Here is a 24866-nt window from a genome sequence, read left to right as displayed (position 1 = left end):
ATGTCGCAGTGACCTTGCACCGACCCCCCGGACAAAGGTCACATCACAGCTCCTGTGTAATGTCGCAGTGACCTTGCACCGACCCCCCGGACAAAGGTCACATCACAGCTCCTGTGTAATGTCGCAGTGACCTTGCACCGACCCCCCGGACAAAGGTCACATCACAGCTCCTGTGTAATGTCCCAGTGACCTTGCACCGATCTCCCGGGCAAAGGTTGTTGTGTACGTATATACCCTGTACACTCAATGTACAGTTACATAGAACCAATGAATGTATCTTTACACTGTATACAAATGCCTGTACCACCAGAGGGTGCAACTGGTGGAGACCTAGCGGTCATCTGCACACTGCAGGTAACCAAGTATAAAAGGGAGCTCACCTCACTGTAACTTCATGCAGGAGCTGCAATAAATGGACTAAGGTCACCACAGTTCAAGTACAATACCTTATCTCGTGGAGTCATTACTAGAGTGCTTACAGCCACAACAACTGGCGACGAGAATCCGAATTCCACGCAAAAAATGGCTAACCTTGGCAACTTTCCACAATTCGCTGATGGGGAAGATTGGGATGCCTTTGTGGAAAGGCTAGAACACTACTTCATCGCGAACGACCTGGCTGGAGACACCCTGACCTCGCTGGCTGATAAGTGCAGAGCCATCCTGCTCAGCAGTTGTGGGCCCACCGTTCATGGCCATGTCAGGGACTTGCTAGCTCCAGAGAAAACGACAACCAAAACGTTCGTGGAGCTTGTAAAGTTGATACAGGAACAGCTCAAGCCGAAAGAGAGCATCCTCATAGCCAAACAATGGTTCTACACACACGAAGGCCAAGAAATCGCAAAATATGCAGCAGACCTGAGACGATTGGCTGCACCGTGTGATTTTGGTGACCACCTCACTGAAGCACTGCGGGACATCTTCGTTATTGGAATCGGCCACGAAGGCCTCCTCCACAAACTGCTCTCTGCGGACACCACCGTCACTCTGCAGAAAGCAATTAACGTGAGCCAAGCGTTCATGGCCTCGGCCTGCGATTCCAGAAGGATGATGACTCACCCCCAGGACTCTAACCCGACGAGTACAGTGAACTGAATGGCGCCTTTCAGGGGCAAGACTGCGACCCCGAGCCCCGCAACCCTGAGTCCGCCGCAGGGGGCCAATCGGCCAGCCCCATGCTGGTGCTGTGGAGGAAATCACAGGGCCCACCAGTGCCGATACCAAGACTATACTTGCAAAGGCTGTAACACTAAAGGCCATCTACAATGAATGTGTAAAAGAAATTTCACTCACAGAGTGGCTGAAGAGTTGGTCGATCACCCGGGCTCCAGCGCTGATGAAGACGAAGAGAGAGTCCAGGAGGCAGCTCATAGAAACATAGAAACATAGAAACATAGAAAATAGGTGCAGGAGTAGGCCATTCGGCCCTTCGAGCCTGCTCCGCCATTCAATGAGTTCATGGCTGATCATTCACCTCAGTACCCCTTTTCTGCTTTCTCTCCATACTCCTTGATCCCTTTAGCCGTTAAGGGCCATATCTAACTCCCTCTTGAATATATCCAATGAACTGGCATCAACAACTCTCTGCGGCAGGGAATTCCACAGGTTTACAACTCTCTGAGTGAAGAAGTTTCTCCTCATCTCAGTCCTAAATGACCTACCCCTTATCCTAAGACTGTGACTCCTGGTTCTGGACTTCCCCAACATCAAGAACATTCTTCCCGCATCTAACCTGTCCCGTCCCGTCAGAATCTGATAAGTTTCTGTGAGATCCCCTCTCATCCTTCTAAACTCCAATATATAAAGGCTCAGTTGATCCAGTCTCTCCTCATATGTCAGTCCAGCCATCCCGGGAATCAGTCTGGTGACCCTTCGCTGCACTCCCTCAATAGCAAGAATGTCCTTCCTCAGATTAGGAGAACAAAACTGAACACAATATTCCAGGTGAGGCCTCACCAAGGCCCTGTACAACTGCAGTAAGACTTCCCTGCTCCTATACTCAAAACCCCTTGCTATGAAGGCCAACATTCCATTTGCCTTCTTCACCGCCTGCTGTACCTGCATACCAACTTTCAATGACTGATGAACCATGACACCCAGGTCTTGTTGCACCTCCCCTTTTCCTAATCTGCCACCATTCAGATAATATGACCTTCGTGTTTTTGCCCCCAAAGTGGATAACCTCACATTTATCCACATTATACTGCATCTGCCCTGCATTTGCCCACTCACCTAACCTGTCCAAGTCACCCTGAAGCCTCTTAGCATCCTCCTCACAGCTTACACCGCCACCCAGTTTAGTGTCATCTGCAAACTTGGAGATATTACACTCAATTCCTTCATCTAAATCATTAATGTATATTGTAAATAGCTGGGGTCCCAGCACTGAACCTCGCGGTACTCACTAGTCACTGCCTGCCATTCTGAAAAGGACCCATTTATCCCGACTCTCTGCTTCCTGTCTGCCAACCAGTTCTCTGTGCACGTCAATACATTACCCCCAATATCATGTGCTTTGATTTTGCACGCCAATCTCTTGTGTGGTACTTGTCAAACGCCTTTTGAAAGCCTAAATACACTACATCCACAGGTTCTCCCTTGTCCACTCTACTAGTTATATCCTCAAAAAATTCCAGAAGATTTGTCAAGCATGAGTTCCCTTTCATAAAACCATGCTGACTTGGACCGATCTTGTCACTGCTTTCCAAATGCGCTGCTATTTCATCTTTAATAATTGATTCCAACATTTTCCCCACTACTGATGTCAGGCTAACTGGTCTATAATTACCCGTTTTCTCTCTCCCTCCTTTTTAAAAAAGTGGTGTTACATTAGCTACCCTCCAGTCCATAGGAACTGATCCAGATTCGATAGACTGTTGAAAAATGATCACCAATGCATCCACTATTTCTATGGCCACTTCCTTAAGTACTCTGGGATGCAGACTATCAGGTCCCGGGGATTTATCGTCCTTCAATCCCATCAATTTCCCTAACACAGCCCCAAGAAGAGGTGTACGGGGTGTTTACCTGCTCCACCGAGAGTTTCCTGTTGAAGATAGAAATTGAAATCAACAGTGTTCCAGTCGCGATGGAGGTCGACACAGGGGTGAGCCAATTGCTGATGAACCAGGCGGCCTTCGAGAATCTCTGGGTCAACCGTATCGAACAACCTAAAATGCTACCAATCCAGGCAAAGCTGCTCATTTACACAAACGACACCATTGCATTCGTTGGTAGCGTGGATGTCCAGGTGTCCTACAGCGGTGCGATGCATAAGCTACCTTTGTGGATCGTTGCTGGTGATGATCCAATGCTGCTAGGAAGAAGTTGGATGAAGCAAATCCTAATCTGTTGGAGCTGGGAAAGCCTCCAGACCCCAGTGATCAACATCCTATGTGGCCCAAAATTTGGATCCATCGCAGCACCTGAAGAACCTACTGTCCAACTCGATTGCGTGGCAACGACACAGACCACACTACCTAACGGCGAGATGATCCAACCCAAACGACCAGAACTCACCTTCTGGGCCATGGCAGGACTCCAAAGGGAGAAGATCGAGTCAGAAGGTAAATTCCCGGCTTCAGTGGCAGAACCTGGGGAGAGAAGGATAACCGCAGCCTACCTTGAGGAGAGAGAGAAGATGGCACCCGCACCACGAGGCGAAGCGCCTGAAATCAAGATGGCCGCAACCAGACCATGAGGGGAAGTGTTGAGGGAGCAATACGTGATGCCGAGCAATGAACCAGATTGGGGTAAAGATTGCAAGGCCCTCTTAAAGGAGACCGGCAACCCAGAACAATTAAAGGGACAGTTCCACTTTTTGTACAGCGATGCCGGTGATACTAATGTGAGAGATGTAATTAACAAATGCAAGTATCTAAATGTACCGTTGAACAGCGATGCCGATAGGATACGTGGAAAAGATGTAATTGATGAACACAAGTATCTAAATGTAATATTGTACAGCGATGCCGGTAAAATACAGGGAAAATATGTAATTGAGGGAAAAGATGTAATTGACAAATGTGAACGAGTACCTGAGTGCGATCGGAGTCAGTGTATCATGAATGTAAATGATGGAATAATGTGTGATGCCGGGTTCAATATGCATGCCGTCAAAACCAAGGGCAACCTCGCGTTTGAAGCACCCAGGTCCAGCGGGCTACCCGATCATGTAGCCTGCACCTCCGGGACCAAGGTGATGCTCAGAGAGCGTGGCCACACACACAGAGGGAGCATACCCACTGCAGGGCCAGCGATCAGCGGACGACACAGGCACCACCACTGGCACCCTGCCCCAGATCGGCCCTATCTCTCTGCCCACCAGGGTTGCACTGGGAGCAAGAGGCCTCCACCCTCCAGCCCTCCCGACGGGACCTGGGATGACCAGGCTCCCACTACCGCCGAAGAGCAGCAGGGAGACACCACAGCCCTCAAAGGAGGACAGGGAGGCCACACATTCCGGTGGCTCTGCCCACCACTAGGCAATGGCAAAGGCCCTGAGACCCAGCCAAGGGAGCGATCCAAGCTCACCCAGCTGGCAGGGGGCACAGCGCCGCCATCAGACAACCTGGACACAGTCCGGTCACTCTGGAACTGGCATCCTTATCCACCTGCACCTACACCCTAGGGGCAAGACTGTGATACCATGTATGTACCTTACCTGTAAAATGCACTTGTTCCACTACTGCTAAACCCAAACAGTGATGTAACTAATCCTATTTTCTTTCTCTGTACATGTATGTAAATACAAATGTCGAGCCACACACATGGTCTATGTATGGCGGGGCGGGGGGGGTGCGGGGGTGGAGGCGGAAATGGATGTATGTAGCCATGGACACACATGGATCCACTCAGAACCCACTCAAACCCCCACTGCAACCTCCAACCGTCCACTGCTGACCATTTCCCAATGTCGTGGCAAGAAGGACTTGGGGTCTACATGGAGAGAGCCATCCCCAAGCATGACAAAGTGCAAGGGCTTTGGGCACTCAAGTCGAGGGCCAGAGCACACAATGCAAAGGCCAGTGGCAATTGACTTAGGGGGGAGTGATGTTGTGTATGTATATACCCTGTACACTCAATGTACAGTTACATAAGACCAATGAATGTATCTTTACACTGTATACCAAATGCCTGTACCACCAGAGGGTGCAACTGGTGGAGAGCTAGAGATCACCTGCACACTGCAAGTAACCAAGTATAAAAGGGAGCTCACCTTACTGTACCCTCATTCAGGAGCTGCAATAAATGGACTAAGGTCACAACAGTTCAAGTGCAATACCTTACCTTGTGGTGTCATTACTAAAGTGCTTACGGACACTACAAAGGTCACACCACAGCTCCCGTGGGATGTCGCAGTGACCTTGCACCAATCCCCTGGACAAGGGTCACATCACAGCTCCCGTGGGATGTCGCAGTGACCTTGCACCAATCCCCTGGACAAGGGTCACATCACAGCTCCCATGGGATGTCGCAGTGACCTGACACCGATCCCCCGGGCAAAGGTCACACCACAGCTCCAGATGACTCTCAGATCGAACAACGTTCACGTGTTGTGAGCTTGGTTGGGTCATGACCGTGCCACAAGGTGGAGCATGGTGTGATCGCAGACGGGAGTAAAAACTATTTGTTATCGTCTCATTGTTCCGGTGCACAAACATTAAAGAACGAAAGACGTGCATTTCTATAGCGCCTTTCACAACCTCAGGACGTCCCAAAGCGCTCCACAGTCCATGAAGTACATTTGAAGTGTAGCCACTGTTAATGTAATGTAGGAATTACGGCAGGCAATTTGAGCACAGCAAGCTCCCACAATGTGATCATGGCCATTAATCTGTTTTAGTGATGTTGCTTCAGGGATAAATATTGACCAGGACACCGGAGGGAACTGCCCTGTACATCTTCAAAATGGTGTCATGGAATTTTTTAAGTCCATCTGAGAAGACAGACACATTGTCACCTTTGACAATGCAGCACTCCCTCAATACTGCACTGTAATTCTAATTCAGCTGCCTGAGCGGGAAGTGACAATACTGAGTTTCCTGGCAGGAATGGCCTCCTTCTGTGCTGTATAATTTTATGATTCTAAAGCCTAATCATCACATCGTAGGGGAAATGTACCTGACAGTGCAGCTTTCTCAGTGAAGTACTCACAAGGAATTACGTGAAATATGGCTTGATCCATGGGCAAAACAGCAATGATGTTTCTTTACCCAACCTTAAAAAATCTATGTAGTGATTGGTTGAGTTGGCCATTGATCACGCAGTTTTCCTTTATTGATTGGCCAGTTATAGTTCACTGCACAACGATTGGTCCAATTGACAGCTGATTAGTCTAGACTTTAGCCTGCTGTACCAGAAACACTGAAAGCTCGATGAAGTCAGCGTCCTCTAAATATTCAAGGGAACTGTTGCAATCATTGAATTTTATTTACAATGTTTTGTGTGATCCAATACCTTACAATACCATATGCTTGCACCAACATGGGCCAGTATCACTCTTGTGTATTGTTCTTGTATAGAAAGTTCTGCTTTGTAATAAGTACATTTTCCATTTTTAAATGGGTCCTTATTTTTTTGAATGCATTCTCAGGATGTGGCATCGCTGGCAATGCTGACCTTTATTGCCCGTCCCCTGTACAACTGAGTGGTTTACTAGGCCACTTCAGAGGGCAGTTATGAGTCAACCCCCTTGGTGTGGGTCTGGAGTCACGTACAGGCCAGACTGGGTAAGGTCGTCAGCTTTCCTTCCCGCCTCACGCCTCACAAGTGTCAAGCAATGGCCATCTCCAACAAGCGAGAGTCTAACCACCACCTCTTGATATTCAATGGCATTACCATCGCCGAATCCCCGACCATCAACATCCTGGGGGTTACCATTGATCAGAAACTTAACTGGACCAGCCACATAAATACTGTGGCTACAAGAGTAGGTCAGAGGCTGGGTATTCTGCGGCGAGTGTCTCACCTCATGACTCCCCAAAGCATTCCTGTGCCCACATGTAGTAAGACCTGGACGACATTCAGGCTTGGGCAGATAAGTGACAAGTAACATTCTTGGCAAATAAGTGCCAGGCATGACCATCTCCAACAAGAGAGAGTCTAACCACCGTTCCTTGACATTTAATGGCATTAACATTATCGAATCCCCCACCATCAATATCCTGGGGCCCACCATTGACCAGAGACTTAACCAGACCAGCCACATAAATACTGTGGCAACAAGAGCAGGTCAGAGGCTGGGTATTCTGCAGTGAGTGACTCATCTCCTGACTCCCCAAAGCCTTTCCACCATCTATAGGGCACAAGTCAGGAGTGTAATGGAACACTCACCACTTGCCTGGATGAGTGCAGCTCCACAACACTCAAGGAGCTCGACACCATCCAGGACAAAGCAGCCCACTTGATTGGCACCTCATTCACTCCCTCCACCACCGGCGCACCGTGTAGTGTGCTGCAGTGTGTACCATCTACAAGATGCACTGCAGTAACTCACCAAGGCTACTTTGGCAGCACCTCCCAAACCCGCAATCTCCACCAGCTAGAAGGACAAGGGCACCACCTCCACGTTCTCCTCCAAGTCACCCTCCATCCTGACTTGGAAATATATCGCCGTTCCTTCATCATCACTGGGTTGAATTCCTGGAACTCCCTCCCTAACAGCACTGTGGGACACCTTCACCACACGGACTGCAGCGGTTTAAGAAGGCGGCTCACCACCACCTTCTCAAGGGCAATTAGGGATGGGCCATGAATGCTGGCCTTGCCAGTGACACCCACATCCCAGGAACGAATAAAAAAGGGGAGTAACGGACTTCAGGAGGACATAGACTGACTGGTGAAATGAGAAGATTCCTTATCAGGTTAATTTTAACACAGAAGCATGATGTGATGCATTTTGATAGGGACAGAGGAACAGGAGGAGACATCCAGCCCCTCGGGCCTATTCTATCATTCAATCAGACCATGGCTGATCTGCATCCAACTGCATCTCGCGCCTTCGCTTCATTTACCTTTATAAGCTCGGTGAGCAAAACCCTATCCACCTCAGATTTAAAACCATTGTTGAGCTAGCATCTGCTGCTTTTTGTGGGGGAGAGTTCCCAACCTCTCCTGAATGGCCTGGCTCTAATTTTAAGGTTATGTCCCTTTGCCCTCGACTCCCACACCCATAGAAACAGATTCTCTCTATCCACCTTATCAATTCCTTTCAAAACCCTAAAACCTCAATCAAATCACCCCTTAATGATGTATACCAGGGAATACGAGCCAATTTTATGTAATTCCTCCTCGTAATCAAACTCTTGGAGCCTGGTAACATTCTGGTGAATCTAGGCTGTGCTCCTTCCGAGGCCAATATATACATTCCGAGGTGCAGTGCTCAGAACTGTGCACAGTTCTCCAGATACGGTCTAACCAGGGCTTTGTACAGCTGTAGCAAAACTTCCTCCCCATTACATTCTAGCCCTCTAGTTACAAACGCTAACATTCCATTAGGTGTTTTGATTATATTGTGTACAAGGACCCTTAAATCTCGTTGGATTTCCACATTTCCTAGCTTTTCACCATTTAAAAAATACTCAGCTCTATCTGTTTTTGGTCCAAAATGGATGACCTCACACTTACATATGGAGATCGGGCAGGAAAGTGGCATTGAAGTAGAAGATCAGCCATCATCATCATCATCATAGGCGGTCCCTCGAACGAGGATGACTTGCTTCCACATGAGTTCAGAGGTGTTTCAATGAAGGACCCGATGTTCCTGTCCTGAACTCCAATTGAGGGGGTGGAAGATGCCTGTGCATGGATTTTTTAACGTGTGGTGACTGTTGCACACCAGCCACCACACGGGTTTGACAGAGCTAGGTCTTGGTCCAGTGGCAAGGGTTAACCAGGACGACTGGAGACCTGCTCTGCTGCACGGACCCAGTGCGCACACATATCGCAGTGTGGGCTGGCCCGTGCTGGCCCTGGGCCCTCGGCTCTTCTGGGCCCCGTACCCAAGTGGGAAGTAAAGGGATAGGGGAAGAGCAAGTAATAGGGGAGAGGAAAGAAAGGGAGCCACTTAGGATTACAGCAGAAAATGTGGCCTGCAGCCTTCTGTGTCTCCTTCTCCCATCACACCATCAGCTGCCACACAGAGGACAGAAAACAAAGAGAAGGCAGATAAAGCAGCAGAAGAGGACAGAGTGGGAAGCAAAGATAATTAGGGAGAAACAAAAGAGACAGAAGCAAAAAAGCAGAGACATAGAGAGATACAGCAACAAAAAGACAACAAAGTCAGTACGAGAAAGAACGGTAGTCTCTAACTTACTGTGTGCAAAGCAATGGTAGTAATCATAAAACAGATTTGAGATTGTGGAGGGGAATAGTTTGAACAAAAAAACCCCTAGACGCTCTCTCCTTTAGTAATTTAGCTTGAAGCCTCAGTTACAGAACATTTCAGTTGAAGAAAGCAATATATGCAAGTTCAGGAATCCCATGATCTTATTGAATGGCGGAGCAGACTCGAGGGGCCGAATGGCCGACTCCTGCTCCTAATTCTTATCTTCTTACGTCCATCTGTGACACTTTTGCCCGCTCACTTAATCTTTCAATGTCTCTTTATAATTTTATGCTCGTGGCTATATTACTTGCTATACCGCCAATCTTTGTGTCACCGGCAAACCTGGATACATGGTTCTCTATTGTGTCTAAGTCATTAATAAATATGGCAAATAGTTGAGTCCCCAGCACAGATCCTTGTGGGACACCACTTTGTTCCAATTCAAGTACATCCCCATTATCCCTACTCTCTGTCTTCTACCGCCGAAGCAATCTCCCAACCAGGTGAATAAATGGCCTTCAATTCCACGAGCTTCAATTTTAGCTAATAGTCTCTTATGTGATTTGAGGAGAAGCAATGTGAACTACATGGTGCAGTTTTAAAGGTGTTGCAGGAACAGAGAGACCTGGGGGTTGTCGTACACAAATCTTTGAAGGTGGCAGGGCAAGTTGAGTAGGCGGTTACACAATCATTCAGATCTTTATAAATAGAGGAATAGAGTACCAATGCAAGGATGGCTAAATCATTGATTTATAAATCAATTGCTGCAGCATTGTGTCGAACTTTGGGCCTCACACTTTAGGAAGGCTGTCTATGCCTAAGAGAGGGTGCAGAGGAGATGTAATAATTTGGGACCAGGAATGAGGGACTTCAGTTACATGAAGAGATTGGAGAAGCTGGGTAGAATATAGCTCCCCCTACTGGAAAACTGCTCCACCTAATGGACAACCGATGTAATGCAACTACTGATGTAAATACAATAAAAGGGCCATGTGGAAAAGTCACATGATGACAAGTGTCTGTTGGAGCCATCTTGTAGAGAGTGTTTGTTACTGACGCCGGAAAGAATATATCACATTGGGATTGCTCTCCTTGGAGCAGAGAAGGTTAAGAGGAGAGTTAATAGAGGTGTTCAAAATTATATGAAGCGTTTTGATCGAGTAACTAAGCAGAGGGCTCGGTAACCACAGGACACAGATTTAAGATATTTGGAAAAGAATCAGAGGCAAGATGAGGAGAAATATTTTTACACAGCAAGTTGCCATGATCTGGAATTCACTGCCTGAGCGGCCAATGGAAGCAGATTCAATAGTAACTTTCAAAAGGAAATTGAATAAATACTTGAAGGGGGAAAATTGCAGGGCTGTGGGAAATGGGCAGAGAGTGGGACTAACTGGACAGCTCTACCAAAGAGCCGGTACAGGCACGATGGGCCAAACTGCATTGTATCATTCTATGATTCTATGCCACAGAGGGATATCTTTTTCCAACCTATACCTAACTCAGTATCAAAGAGGCGTATTTTATTTGAACCTTTATCTAGTTAATACTGAAGAGGCATATTTTTGTTTGAACCTCAGTGTCGGGTTTTTTGAAAGGGTTGATATTGTTAACAGGCACAAGTTAGAATCTATCCTTCTCTCGATTATGGCAACACTTCAATTCCACACACTGGTTTTTCAGCTTTGAATGAAAAATCGTGGTCGCCGTCGGCATTGAATGAGAAATCACTCCCGCACCAACTTCATCATTCCTCGCTCCTACACTCAGGACACTGACGCCTGTCAGCCTATGTATTGTGACAGCCGCCTCGCCTCCTGTTGATCCAGACCCTGCTTGTAAAAGAACAAGTTTTGATTTTATTTTTGCCATGCAATGGCAGATTAAAGGGGCCGGGCCACACACTTTGCAGCTTCCTCGGTTTAAAATAAATCGGCTTCTCATAAAAATCTGGATCCAAGTGTAATCTTCATGATGGGAAAGAAATTATATTTTTTCCAACTGATCTTTCAGTTCTGCCACAGCAATCTATTTTAATGTGCTGTGTGTTGCTGTGTTGTTGTGTGCAGGATGGTAGTATCCATATCCCCGTGAAGCTGAGAAATCTCAGTGATCTTGATTTGATCTTTTATATTCAATCTACTCCACACTGTGTTAATATTGGGATTTTTGTTCGGCCTCCATTGTGACATATATTGGAGTGTCTCTCACCTTGCACCACATCCTCTGGAACAAATATCATTTTTGTTGCCGGCATTAGAAAGAAAGATGTGCAATTATATAGCGCCTTTCACAACCTCAGGACGTCGCAATGCACTTTACAGCCAATTAAGTATTTTTGAAGTGTAGTTATTGTTGTAATGTAGAAAAATTTGCACACACCAAGGTCCTGCAAACAGCCACAGATCATCTGTTTCAGTGATGTTGGTTGAGGGATAAATCTTGGCCAGGACACTGGGGAAAAGTTCCCAGCTATTCTTCGAAATAGTGCCCTGGGATTTTTTTATGTCCACTTGAGAGGGCAGACGGGCCTCATTTTAATCTCTCATCTGAAGGATGGCACCTCTGACAGTGCAGCACTCCCTCAGCGTTGCACTGGAGAGTCAGCCTTGATTATGTGCTCAAGTCCCTGGAGTGGGACTATATCGATGTGTGCCCTAGTGATGGCTTTATTGATGTTATAAGGTAGAGTGAAGGAGACTGATCAGCTCTCACAAACAAGTCTCTGTTGGGGTGATATTTTTTTTAATGTTTTATTCGTTGCCAATCTTTCCAATTCTTTGTCAGATCAACTTGTCAGATCATAAACGCCAAAGGTCACCTTGCGCCCAAACAAAGATCACTCTGCACCAATGATTTTGCTCTTAGCCAAAAGGCCTAGAGCCAAGGCTGCACCATTCCTGGAAGTACTGCAATACCAGGTTCGTGCATGGAGGTGGACGGGGCAGGCCCCCCACCCACCTCCTATTTCCAAAAAGCATAGGAGAACCACCTTCCTGATCCAGGGAGAACCAGTTTCTGGTCATGGTTACTCCCCTGTCAGGTCAGTTACGCATGATCTTAGCCAAAAGGCCGAGAAGCGATTTTTTTTTTTTTTTTTTTTTTTAAATTCATGTCCAATCGTTATCCAATCGTTACAATTCTTTGTCAAACGCCAGAGGTCACCCTGCACCAGTCAAGGATCACTCTGCGCCAATGCTCTTAGCCAAAAGGCCTAGAGCCACTGCACCGTTCCTGGAAGTACTGCAATACCAGGTTCGTGCCATGGAGGTGGATGGGTCAGGTCCCCCACACACCTCCGTGGAGGTGGATGGGTCACCAATCCCACCCACCTCCTGTTTACAAAAATGTAAGCATATACCTTCCTGACCAGGGAGAAACCACCCGGAAGTCATGGTGGCTGGTCAGGTTAGTTATGCAGATCTTAGCCAAAAGGCCGAGAAGCGATATTGCTGTTAAAGTCAGTGACTGGCTTCAAATATGTATACAGTAATAACTGATGCTGGGCCAAGGATCAAGGTGTTTCATCAGCCACATTAGGGTAAGGCAGATCAATTCTCAATGACGTCCGTGCTAACAGCCATTGGCTCAGTGATAGCATTCCTGCCGCTGAGTCAGAAGGTATCGGTTGTGAAACCCATTCCGGACAGTCCAAGCGAGTGGTGAGCGGAGCTCCGGATCTGAATTCTGGGTCGGTATCCAGCAGGGTATTCGCATCCGGTGGGTGTAGGCAATCGCCCACTTCACCATATGGGTTGCGGGTGCCCATAACCCCCTCCCACTGCGCAGGACAAACCACCTTCTCAGCTGCGATAAAGGTGGTTCCGGCCATGGAAGGAGCGTTCACGTCATGGCCCGTCAGATTGTGAATCAGCCCACGAATCTTTCCACAACTTCACTCTATTCTCCAAGGGAAAAGTGCGAAGATACGAAAACAATAAAGGCGCCGTCCTGTCAGACTGTCAACATACAAAGCAACAACTTAGTGAGACTCAGCATTCGTGGGACTAGAATTCAGGAGGCAATTAAAACTCCTCCAAATTTAGAAAAAAGTTAACAGCAATCTGTATTTAAAAAATACTTTACTTGATTGATTTAACTGAACCTCGAGAGATTTTAGACAAATCATTGATGTCACAGATTAAAGTATGATGATGTAACCCACATGGGGCTGCAAGCATTTTTTCCAAAAGTTGATATGGATTCATGCAACAGTGCACAGACAATTTATTTTAGCTACATTATTTAACAGTTAAGATAATTGAAAGCAAAACAGTCTGATTTGTGTCAGTGATTGAATGCTTATCCATTAGAAGACGTTTGACAGATGTTTAATCTGTGGATCTCGCTTTATATGACACAACAAATTAAATTTTTAACTCGTAAATACTGTCTTTAATCCCTTTTTGGGACATGGGTGTCGCAGGAATTTATAGCCCATCCCTAATTGCTCTTGAGAAGATGGTGGTGAGCCGCCTTCTTTGTCATGTATGTAACCTTCATGTAACTGTAACCTTCATGTAACAACACTGCATACTGTATACACCTGAGAAATGCACACCTTGACCACAAGGGGTGAACTTGTGGGAGACACTCCTCACCTGGTCATCCAGGCATATAAAGGGAGGTCCCACGCAGGGTCATCAGTTCTTGGTCCTGTGAATAAAGATTCGAGTCACAGAGTGACCTTGTCTGTAGAATGTGCCTCATGTGAATTTATAGTAGTGTGTAAGGACACTACATTTGGCGACGAGAAACGGGAATCAACGACTCACGAGAATGGCCACCGGTAGCACAGAGGAACGGTACTGTGTTGGTGAGGACTGGGCCGATTTCGTTGAGAGGCTCCAGCAAAGCTTTGTCACGAAGGACTGGCTGGGAGCAGCAGCGGCTGACAAGCGAAGGGCGCATCGACTGACCAGCTGTGGACCTAAGACATACGCGCTGATGAAAGACCTGCTCGCATCTGAGAAGCCGGCGGACAAAACCTTTGAAGAGCTCAGCAAACTGATCGGTGAGCACCTCAAACCAGTGAGCAGTATACATAGATTCTATACACCGACGTCGGAAAGGACAGAGCATACCGGACTTCATTGTGGACCTTCGACACTTGGCCAGCCTCTGTAAGTTCACAGACGCCTGCAGGGGGGAGATGTTACGGGATTTCTTCATTGAGGACATTGGTCATGCCGGGATTTTCAGAAAGCTAATTGAGACCAAGGACTTGACCTTGGAAGCGGCGGCATTGATAGCTCAGACCTTCATGGCGGGGGAGGAGGAAACCAAGATAATATACGTGCGCAACTCTGCTTCCAATGTGGCGATGGATCAGGGAGTTAACATTGAAAACGTGACTCTGAACCCCACAGGCAGGCAAGGGCAATTCGACACCAACCAGGCAGCAACAGACTCTAGAGTGGGTCCTCAACAGAGACAATGGCAGGTTGAACGGACATTTACACCATCACAGTGGCCAATGCGTCCCGGGATGGGGCCATTGACACCCACTAACAGAGTGCTCAAGAGTAATCAAAGGGACAATCAGAGAGGAATGCCTGGTAACAGCTCTTTTGTTCACAACAATCTCAGCTCATGCTTGAGGTGCGGGGGCAGACATGCTGCAAAAACCTGTAGGTTTCAACAATTTATCTGTAGAAATTGAAACTTCAGTGGACATTTAGCCAGAATGTGCAGGAAGCCCGCAGCAAGGCTAATTTATGAGGCAGATGAACCAGAAGAGGGGTCTGTAAGGCAGGTTGATGCTTGGGACAAAGCAATGGATGCTGATGTTCAGCGGGTTCATGTGGCAAACATTCACAGCTCATATACCAAAACGCCACCTATGATGATGAAAGTCATATTAAATGGCATCCCGGTACGCATGGAGCTGGACACAGGGGTCAGCCAGTCACTTATGAGTGTCCAACAATTCGAGAAACTATGGCCACTCAGAGCTAGCAGACTCAAACTAGAACGCATTGACACGCAATTACGGATGTACACCAAAGAGATCATCCCAGTGCTAGGCAGTGCAATGTTGGTGGTCACACATAATGGATCAGAGAACCGGCTGCCACTCTGGATTGTCCCAGGAAATGGTCCCGCGCTTTTGGGGAGGAGCTGGCTAGCCGAGATGAACTGGAAATGGGGGGATGTGCACGCCATTTCATCTGTGGAGCGAAGTTCATGCTCACAGGTCCTACAGAAATTTGAGTCACTATTTCAACCTGGTGTCGGGACTTTCAAGGGTACCAAAGTAGTGATACACATCACCCCAGACACCAGACCAGTGCACCACAAAGCCAGAGCTGTGCCGTATGTGATGCGGGAGACAATTGAGAGTGAGTTGGACAAGTTGCTAAGAGAGGGCATAACTTCGCCCGTTGAATTCAGCGACTGGGCAAGCCCCATCGTCCCTGTCCTAAAAACGGATGGCTCGGTCAGGATCTGTGGCGACTACAAGGCCACTATCAACCGAGTGTCACTACAAGACCAATACCCGCTTCTGAGAGCGGAGGATCTTTTTGCCATGCTGGAAGGTGGCAAGCTGATTACCAAGTTGGACCTCACTTCAGCCTGCATGACCCAGGAACTGGCTGACGAATCCAAACTACTGACCACCATCACCACGCTCAAGGGACTGTTTGTTTACAACAGGTGCCCGTTTGGCATTCGATCAGCGGCCGCTATCTTTCAAAGGAACATGGAAAGCCTGCTCAAATCCATCCCTGGAACAATCGTATTTCAGGCATCCTTATCACGAGACACCGAGGAACACCTCCACAACCTGGAGGAGGTGCTACGCCGACTGGACCGGGTAGGCTTGCGACTAAAGAAGTCCAAATGTGTGTGTTTGGCCCCAGAGATCGAGTTTTTGGGCAGGAGGGTTGCCGCAGGTGGGATCCGGCCTACCGAATCCAAAATGGAGGCGATTCTTTGTGCGCCCAGGCGCGGCAACACATCGGAATTGCGTTCATTTCTTGGACCCTTGAACTATTTTGGGAACTTTCTGCCGAACTTAAGCACATTGTTGGAGCTGCTACACGTGCTCCTGCTTAAGGGTTGTGAATGGTTTTGGGGGGACTGTCAGGAACGGGCTTTCAATCGGGCGTGGAACCTGCTTTGTTCTAATAAGCTGTTGACTCTGTACAATCCCTGTAAGAAATTGGTTTTGACATGTGATGCATCATCCTATGGGGTTGGGTGCGTGTTGCAGCAGAGTAATGATGAGGGCCAACTCCAACCTGTGGCTTATGCCTCCAGGTTGCTCTCCCAAGCAGAAAGGGGATATGGGATGGTTGAAAAGGAAGCACTCGCATGTGTCTACGGGGTGAAAAAGATGCACCAGTACCTTTTTAGCAGAAGGTTCGAGTTAGAAACTGACCACAAGCCGTTAACATCCCTGTTGTCAGACAGCAAAGCTGTCAATGCCAATATGTCAGCTCGCATACAGCGATGGGCTCTCACGCTGGCTGCGTATGACTACACCATTCGGCCAGGCACCGAAAATTGCGCTGACGCGCTCAGCAGGCTTCCACTGGCCACCACTGAGGGGGCAGCAGAGCAAAGCGCTGAGATGGTCATGGCTGTTGATGCCTTTGACAGCGCAGGCTCCTCCATCACAGCCCGCCAGATCAAAATCTGGACCAACAGAGATCCCCTCCTATCCTTGATTAAGAAATGTGTCCTGACTGGGGATTGGGCGCCCGCACACGGAGCATGCCCCGAGGAGGTCAGACTGTTTCACAGACGGATGGATGAGCTTTCCATCCAAGCCGACTGCCTACTATGGTGCAGCCGGGTAGTCATGCCCCAGAAGAGAAGGGGAGCATTCATCAGGGAACTCCACAGCGAGCACCCAGGCATCGTGCTAATGGAGGCCATTGCCCGGTTACATGTATGGTGGCCGGGACTTGACTCAGACCTGGAACACTGTGTTCACAGGTGCACGACGTGTACCCAGCTAGGCAATGCCCCCATGGAGGCCCCACTCAGCCCGTGGCCCTGGCCCACCAGGCCATGGTCACGAATACACGTAGACTACGCGGGCCCGTTCATGGGAAAAATGTTCCTCATTGTTGTTGATGCGTACTCGAAATGGATTGAGTGCATCATATTGAATTCATGCACGACATCCACCACTGTGGAGAGTTTGCTTGCGGTCTTTGCGACCCACGGCTTGTCGGACATCCTGGTTAGCGACAACGACCCGTGTTTCACTAGCTATGAATTCCGGGAATTCATGTCAGGTAATGGCATCAAACATGTCAGGACAGCACCGTTCAAGCGGCTTCCAATGGCCAGGCGGAACGTGCGGTCCAAACCATAAAACAGGGCATGCCTCGGATTCAAGGACCCTCCCTTCAATGCTGTCTATCGCGCCTCCTGCTGGCCTATAGGTCCAGACCGCATTTGCTCATGGGAGTCCCGCCCGCGGAACTACTGATGAAACGTACACTTAAAACTCGGCTGTCCCTCATTCATCCAGTCCTGTCAGACATTGTTGAGGGCAAGCGCCAGTCCCAAAATGAGTGCCATGACCATAACTCAAAGGGGCGATGTATAGAAATCGATGACCCTGTATTTGTTCTTAATCACGCTTTGGGGCCCAAGTAGCTTGAGGGTACTGTAATTGGCAAAGAGGGGAATAGGGTCATAGTGGTCAGACTTAACAATGGACAGATATGCCCCAAGCATCTGGACCAAGTAAAAAAAAGGTTCAGCATGGACACTGAGGAACCTGAGGAAGATCATGAGATGGTATTCCCACCACCGCCAGTGAACGAGCAACGAGAACATTCAGCAGCATGCACAGTCCCTGCGGTCAGCCCGGACAGGTTGGAATCACCACAGGTGACAGACACGCATACCAAGGCTCAACAACCAGAGCCCCAACTGCGGCGCTCCACGAGAGAGCGCCGACCGCCTGAAAGACTTAATCTTTGACCCCATAAGACATTGAGGGGGGAGGTGATAAAATGTAGTGTCCTTACACACTACTATAAATTCACACGAGGCACATTCTGTAGACAAGGTCACTCTGTGACCTGAACCTTTATTCACAGGACCAAGAAGTGCAGAACCTGCGTGGGACCTCCCTTTATATACCTAGATGACCAGGTGAGGAGTGTCTCCCACAAGTTCACCCCCTGTGGTCAAGGTGTGCATTTATTAGGTGTATACAGTATACAGTGTTGTTACATGAAAGTTACAGTTACATGAAGGTTACATACATGACATCCTTGAACCGCTGCAGTCTGTGGGTGAAGGTGTCCCACAGTGCTGTTAGGGAGGGAGTTCTAGGATCTTGACCCAGCGACGATGAAGGAACGGCCGATATATTTCCAAGTCAGGATGGTGTGTGACTTGGGAGGGGAATGTGGAGGTGGTGGTGTTCCCATGCACCTGCTGCCCTTGTCCTTCTAGGTGGTGGGCTCTACTTTGAACATACAAAAATGATGAGCAGGAAAAGAATAGCTGGCCCATGAAGCCTGCCCAGCGCTCATGATGCTTGTGAAATGTTCATCCATCACAAGATCTGGAATGGAATGCATCAATTAAGGTCTGTACATATGTGGAGACGGCTTTAGTCCAAAGTTGTGAGTAATCCTACTTTCTGTTTTTCCCATAATCCTTCCCATATCAATCACTGGACTTTGCATAAAATTATATCTAATTACATAGTTTTACATCACAGAAACAGGCCATTCAGCCCAACGGGTCTTTGCCGGTGTTTATGTTCCACACGAGCCTCCTCCCACCCTACTTCACGTCACCCCATCAGCATATCCTTCGATTCCTTTATCCCTCATGTAATTATCTAGATTTCCCCTTAAATGCATTTTTCTCTACCAAAGAACTCAAACTTGACCATAAAACCCTCACGAGTGAAAGTTAGGGATCGTGGTGAAATAGGAGGTAGTTGGGATACTGGGTGGGATAAAAATTGATCAAGAGGTGGTACTAGAAAGGCTGGCTGTACTTAAAGTGGATAAGTCACCAGGACCGGATGGGATGCATCCTTGGACACTGAGGGAAGTACAGATGGAAATTGTGGAGGTACTGGCCATAATATTCCAATCCTCCTTAGATACTGGTGTGGTGCCAGGGGACTGGAGAATTGCAAATGTTACACCCTCGTTCAAAAAAGGGTGTAAGGATAAACCCAGCAACTACAGGCCAGTCAGTGTAACCTCGGTACTGGGGAAGCTTTTAGAAAAGATAATCGGGGACAAAATGAACAGTTATTTGGACAAGTGTAGATTAATTAAGGAAAGCCAGCACAGATGTGTTCAAGGTAAATCATGTTTAACTAACTTGATCGAGTTTTTTGATGAGGTAACAGAGAGGGTTGATGAGGGCAATGCAGTTGACGTGGTGTACATGGATTTCCAAAAGGTGTTTGATAAAGTGCCACATAATAGGCTTGCAGCAAAGTTGAAGCCCATGGAATAAAAGGGACAGTTGTGGCATGGATATGGAATTGGCTAATGACAGGAGAGAGTAGTGGTGTACGGTTGTTTTTCGGACTGGAGGAAGGTATACAGTGGTGTTCCCCAGGGCTCGGTTCTGGGACCACTGCTTTTCTTGATATATATTAATGACTTGTACTTGGGTGTACAGGGCACAACTTCAAAATTTGCAGATGACACAAAACTTGGAAGTATAGTGAACAGTGAGGAGGATAGTGATAGACTTTAGGAGGATATAGACAGACTAGTGGAATGTGCGGACACGTGGCAGATAAAATTTAACACAGAAAAGTACAAAGTGATACATTTTGGTAGGAAGAATGAGGAGAAGCAATATAAACTAAAGGGTACAATTCTAAAGGCAGTGCATGAACAGAGAGACCTGGGGTATATGTGCACAAATCATTGAAGGTGGCAGGGCAGGTTGAGAAATCGGTTAAAAACGCATACGGAATCCTGAGCTTCATAAATAGAGGCAGAGTACAAAAGCAAGGAAGTTATACTGAACCTGTATAAAATCCTGGTTTGGCCCCCAACTGGAGTATTGTATCCAATTCTGGGCACCACACTTTAGGAAGGATGTGAAGGCCTTAGAGAGGGTGCAGAAAAGATTTATGAGAATGGTTCCAGGGATGAGGGACTTCAGTTACGTGGATAGACTGGAGAAGCTGGGCTTGTTCTCCTTGGAGCAGAGAAGGTTGTGAGATTTGATAGAGGTGTTCAAAATCATGAGGTGTCTGGACAGAGTAGACAGAGAGAAACTGTTCCTGATACGTCCTTACTACACAGTATAAATGCACACGAGGCCCATGCTTGAGAGAAGGTCAGTCTGTGATCTGTCCTTTATTCCTTAGCACTCAAGTGATGAAGGTGGGTGGAGCTTCCCCTTTTATACCTGAAGGTCCAGGTTAGGAGTGTCTCCCACCTAGTGGTCAGTGTTCTCACGGTGTACAACTTAGGTCAGTTTATACATGGGTTACAATGCTGGTTGAATACATGACATCACCTCCTCCCACAAAGTCTTATTGGGATCACAGGTTGAGTCTCTCTGGTGGTTTACGCTCCCTTGTAGAGCGCCTGAGTTGGGGCTCCGGTTGTTGGGCGCTGGCCTGAGTGTCTGCTGTTTGCGGTGCCTCAGGCCTGTCAGGACTGCCCACAGTGACTGGGCTCTCCTCCCTTTGGTTCCGGTGTTCGGTCACCTGTGGTGGAGTGAACTCTATATCGTGTTCTTCCTCTGCTTCTTCTATGGGGTTGCTGAACCTCCTTTTTGTTTGATCCACATGTTTGCGGCAGATTTGTCCATTGGTAAGTTTAACTACCAGAATCCTATTTCCCTCTTTGGCAACCACAGTGCCTGCGAGCCATTTGGGCCCTGCAGCATAGTTGAGGACAAAAACAGGATCATTTACATCAATACTTCGCACCCTCGCATTCCTGTCATGGTAGTGATATTGTGACTGGCGCCTGCTCTCTACAATTTCTTTCATGGTGGGGTGTATAAGGAATAATCGGGTTTTGAGCGTCCTTTTCATTAGTAGCTCTGCAGGTGGAACCCCTGTGAGCGAGTGTGGTCGGGATCTATAGGCCAACAGGAGGCATGATAAGCGGGTTTGTAGGGAACCCCCTTGGAATCTGAGCATCCCCTGTTTGATTATCTGCACTGCTCGTTCTGCCTGGCCGTTTGAGGCCGGCTTGAACAGTGCCGTTCTAACATGGTTAATTCCATTGCCTGCCATGAAGTCCTGGAATTCAGTGCTTGTGAAGCACGGGCCATTGTCGCTGACCAAGATGTCCGGTAGACCGTGGGCGGTGAACATTGCCCGTAGACTTTCTACCGTGGCAGAGGATGTGCTTGAATTTAAAATGTCACACTCGATCCATTTGGAGTAGGCGTCTACTACAACCAAAAACATTTTCCCCATGAAAGGACCTGCGTAGTCCACATGGATGCGTGACCAAGGCTTGGCGGGCCATGGCCAGGGGCTAAGAGGGGCTTCCCTGGGCGCATGGCCCAGCTGGGCACACGTGTTGCACCTGCGAACACAAAGTTCCAGATCTGCGTCTATCCCTGGCCACCAAACGTGTGACCTGGCAATTGCCTTCATCGTGACAATGCCTGGGTGCCCATTGTGGAGTTCTCTGATGAACACCTCTCTGCCCATCTGGGGCATGACTACGCGGTTTCCCCACAGTAGGCAATCGGCCTGAATCGAGAGTTCATCCTTGCGCCTGTGAAATGGTTTAAATTTCTCAAGGCATGCCCTGTACATGGCTGCCCAGTCCCCATTCAGGACACATTTCTTGACTAGAGACAATAGCGGGTCTCTATTTGTCCAGACTTTAATCTGACGGGCTGTCACGGGTGAGCCTTCGCTTCAGAAAGCTTCAACAGCCATGACCATCTCAGCACCATGCTCGGTAGTCCCCTCAGTGGTGGCTAGTGGGAGCCTGCTGAGTGCATCGGTGCAGTTTTCGGTGCCCGGTCTGTGCCGATATGTGTAGTCATAGGCAGCTAACGTGAGTGCCCACCTCTGTATGCGGGCCGATGCGATGCCTTTATGGCCTTGTTGTCGGCCAAAAGGGACGTTAGGGGTTTGTGATCTGTCTCCAGCTCAAATTTCCTGACAAACAGGTACTGGTGCATTTTCTTTACCGCATATACACATGTGAGCGCCTCCTTTTCTACCATCCCGTAGCCCCTTTCTACCTGGGACGGACTCCTGGAGGCATAAGCTACCGGCTGTAACTGACCCTTGGCATTGACATGCTGCAACACACACCCGACACCATAGGGCGACGCATCGCACGTTAACACAAGTTTCTTACATGGGTCATATAGCGTTAACAGAGTGTTGGAACATAACAATTGCGTGCTCTATTAAAAGCCCTTTCCTGGCTGTCCCCCCAGACCTTTGCATAGGAGCACGTGTAGCGGCTCTAGCAGCGTGCTCAATTTGGGAAGAAAGTTACCAAAATAGTTCAGGAGCCCCAGGAACGAACGCAGCTCTGTCGTGTTACGGGGTCTGGGTGCTCTCTGGATCGCTTCCGTCTTGGATGCAGTAGGGCTGATCCCGTCTGCTGCTACCCTCATCCCCAGGAATTCTACCTCTGGAGCTAGGAAGACGCACTTCGCCTTTTTCAGTCGCAGACCTACCCGGTCCAGTCTGCGTAGCACCTCCTCCAGGTTGTGGAGGTGTTCTTCAATATCGTAACCCGTAATGTGGATGTCATCCTGAAAAACCACCGTCCCTGGAATCGACTTGAGGAGGCTTTCCATATTTCGTTGGAAGATCGCGGCGGCCGAGCAAATCCCGAACGGACATCTGTTGTACTCAAACAACCCCTTGTGTGTCGTGATGGTGGTCAGCTTCTTCGACTCACTCGCCAGCTCCTGGGTCATGTAAGCTGAGGTCAGGTCCAATTTTGAAAAAAGTTTGCTACCGGATAGCGTCGCAAAGAGGTCCTCCGCTCTCGGTAGCGGGTACTGGTCTTGGAGTGACACCCGATTGATGGTGGCCTTGTAATCGCCACATATCCTGACCGACCCATCCGCCTTGAGCACCGGCACAATCGGGCTCGCCAAGTCACTGAATTCGCCTTCTATCTTTTCCCGCATCACGTACGGCACCGCTCTGGCCTTGTGGTGTACTGGTCTGGCGTCCGGGTTTATGTGAATCACTACCTTGGCCCCCATGAAAGTGCCAATGCCGGGTTGAAATAATGAGTCAAATTTGTCCAGGACCTGTGAGCATGATACTCGCTCCAAAGAGGAAATTGCTTTGACATCGCCCCATTTCCAGTTAATGACAGCAAGCCAACTCCTCCCCAGTAGTGCGGGACCGTCCCCTGGGACAATCCAGAGTGGCAACCTGTTCTCCGAATCTTTGTGGGTCATGACTACCGTGGCGCTGCCTAGCACCGGAATGATCTGCTTTGTGTAAGTCCGTAGCTGTGCGTCAATCGGCGATAATTTTGGCCTCCTGGCCTTGGATGCCCACAACTTTTCGAACTGTTTGATACCCATCAGGGACTGGCTGGCCCCCGTGTCTAACTCCATTGATACTGGGATGCCATTGAGGAGCACTTTCATCATTATTGGTGGCGTCCTGGTGTATGAACTGTATACGTGCTCCACATGAACTCGCTGAACCTCAGCTTCCAGCAATTTCCCCCAGTGTCCATTTCTGCAATTTCTGCAGGTATTTTGCTCATCTCTGCAAACTCTGGCTGAATGTATGCCTCCACGCCTCCAGCATGAGTTGCGGTTTGAAACAAAAGGTCCCTTGCCAGTCGATTGTCCCTGACTGTCCTTGAGTGCATCATTAACAGGTGTTGATGGCCCCATCACTGGCCGCATTGTCCCTTGCAATGGCATGAATCGCTGTTCAGCTTGCCATTGTCTCTGTCGAACTCCCCCTCTGGGTTCGACTACATGTTGGGGCATGCCTGACTGCCCTTGTCTGCCTGGAGAACTGTGTACTGCTTTAACAATGTTGAATCTCTGTCCCAACCATTCCTTAACACAGTACCTCTCGTCTGTTCTGCTAGTGGCCATGCTCGCGTGGTTTAAATCCCAGTTTCTTGTCGCCATTGATACGTCCTTACTACACAGTATAAATGCACACGAGGCCCATGCTTGAGAGAAGGTCAGTCTGTGACCTGTCCTTTATTCCTTAGCACTCAAGTGATGAAGGTGGGTGGAACTTCCCCTTTTATACCTGAAGGTCCAGGTTAGGAGTGTCTCCCACCTAGTGGTCAGTGTTCTCACGGTGTACAACTTAGGTCAGTTTATACATGGGTTACAATGCTGGTTGAATACATGACAGTTCCCATTGGGGGAAGGGTCGAGAACCAGAGGACACAGATTTAAGGTGATTGGCAAAAGAACCAAAGGCAGCAAGAGGAAAACCTTGTTTGCGCAGCGAGTGGTTAGGATCTGGAATACACGACCTGAAAGGGTGGTGGAGGCAGATTCAATCGTGGCTTTCAAAAGGGAGTTGGATAACTACCTGAAGAAAAAAAATGTCAGGGCTACGGGGAAAGGGCAGGGGAGTGGGACGGGCTGA

General features: G+C 48.4%; 1 non-coding gene and 1 pseudogene across 1 annotated transcript; both read right to left on the bottom strand.

The window, feature by feature from the left end:
- Positions 1-12212: 12212 nt before the first annotated feature.
- On the bottom strand, positions 12213-12412 carry LOC139274236 (U2 spliceosomal RNA). Its single transcript, XR_011595432.1, has one exon. It is a non-coding gene; the product is annotated as a U2 spliceosomal RNA (small nuclear RNA).
- A 134-nt stretch (positions 12413-12546) lies between these two features.
- On the bottom strand, positions 12547-12776 carry LOC139274355 (U2 spliceosomal RNA; annotated as a pseudogene).
- Positions 12777-24866: the final 12090 nt, after the last annotated feature.

The sequence above is a fragment of the Pristiophorus japonicus genome, chromosome 9 (assembly GCF_044704955.1).
Source record: "Pristiophorus japonicus isolate sPriJap1 chromosome 9, sPriJap1.hap1, whole genome shotgun sequence".
Classification (NCBI taxonomy): domain Eukaryota; kingdom Metazoa; phylum Chordata; class Chondrichthyes; family Pristiophoridae; genus Pristiophorus; species Pristiophorus japonicus.
Note: the sequence above shows the minus strand (reverse complement) of the source record. Positions and strands in the feature narration are given on the sequence as shown.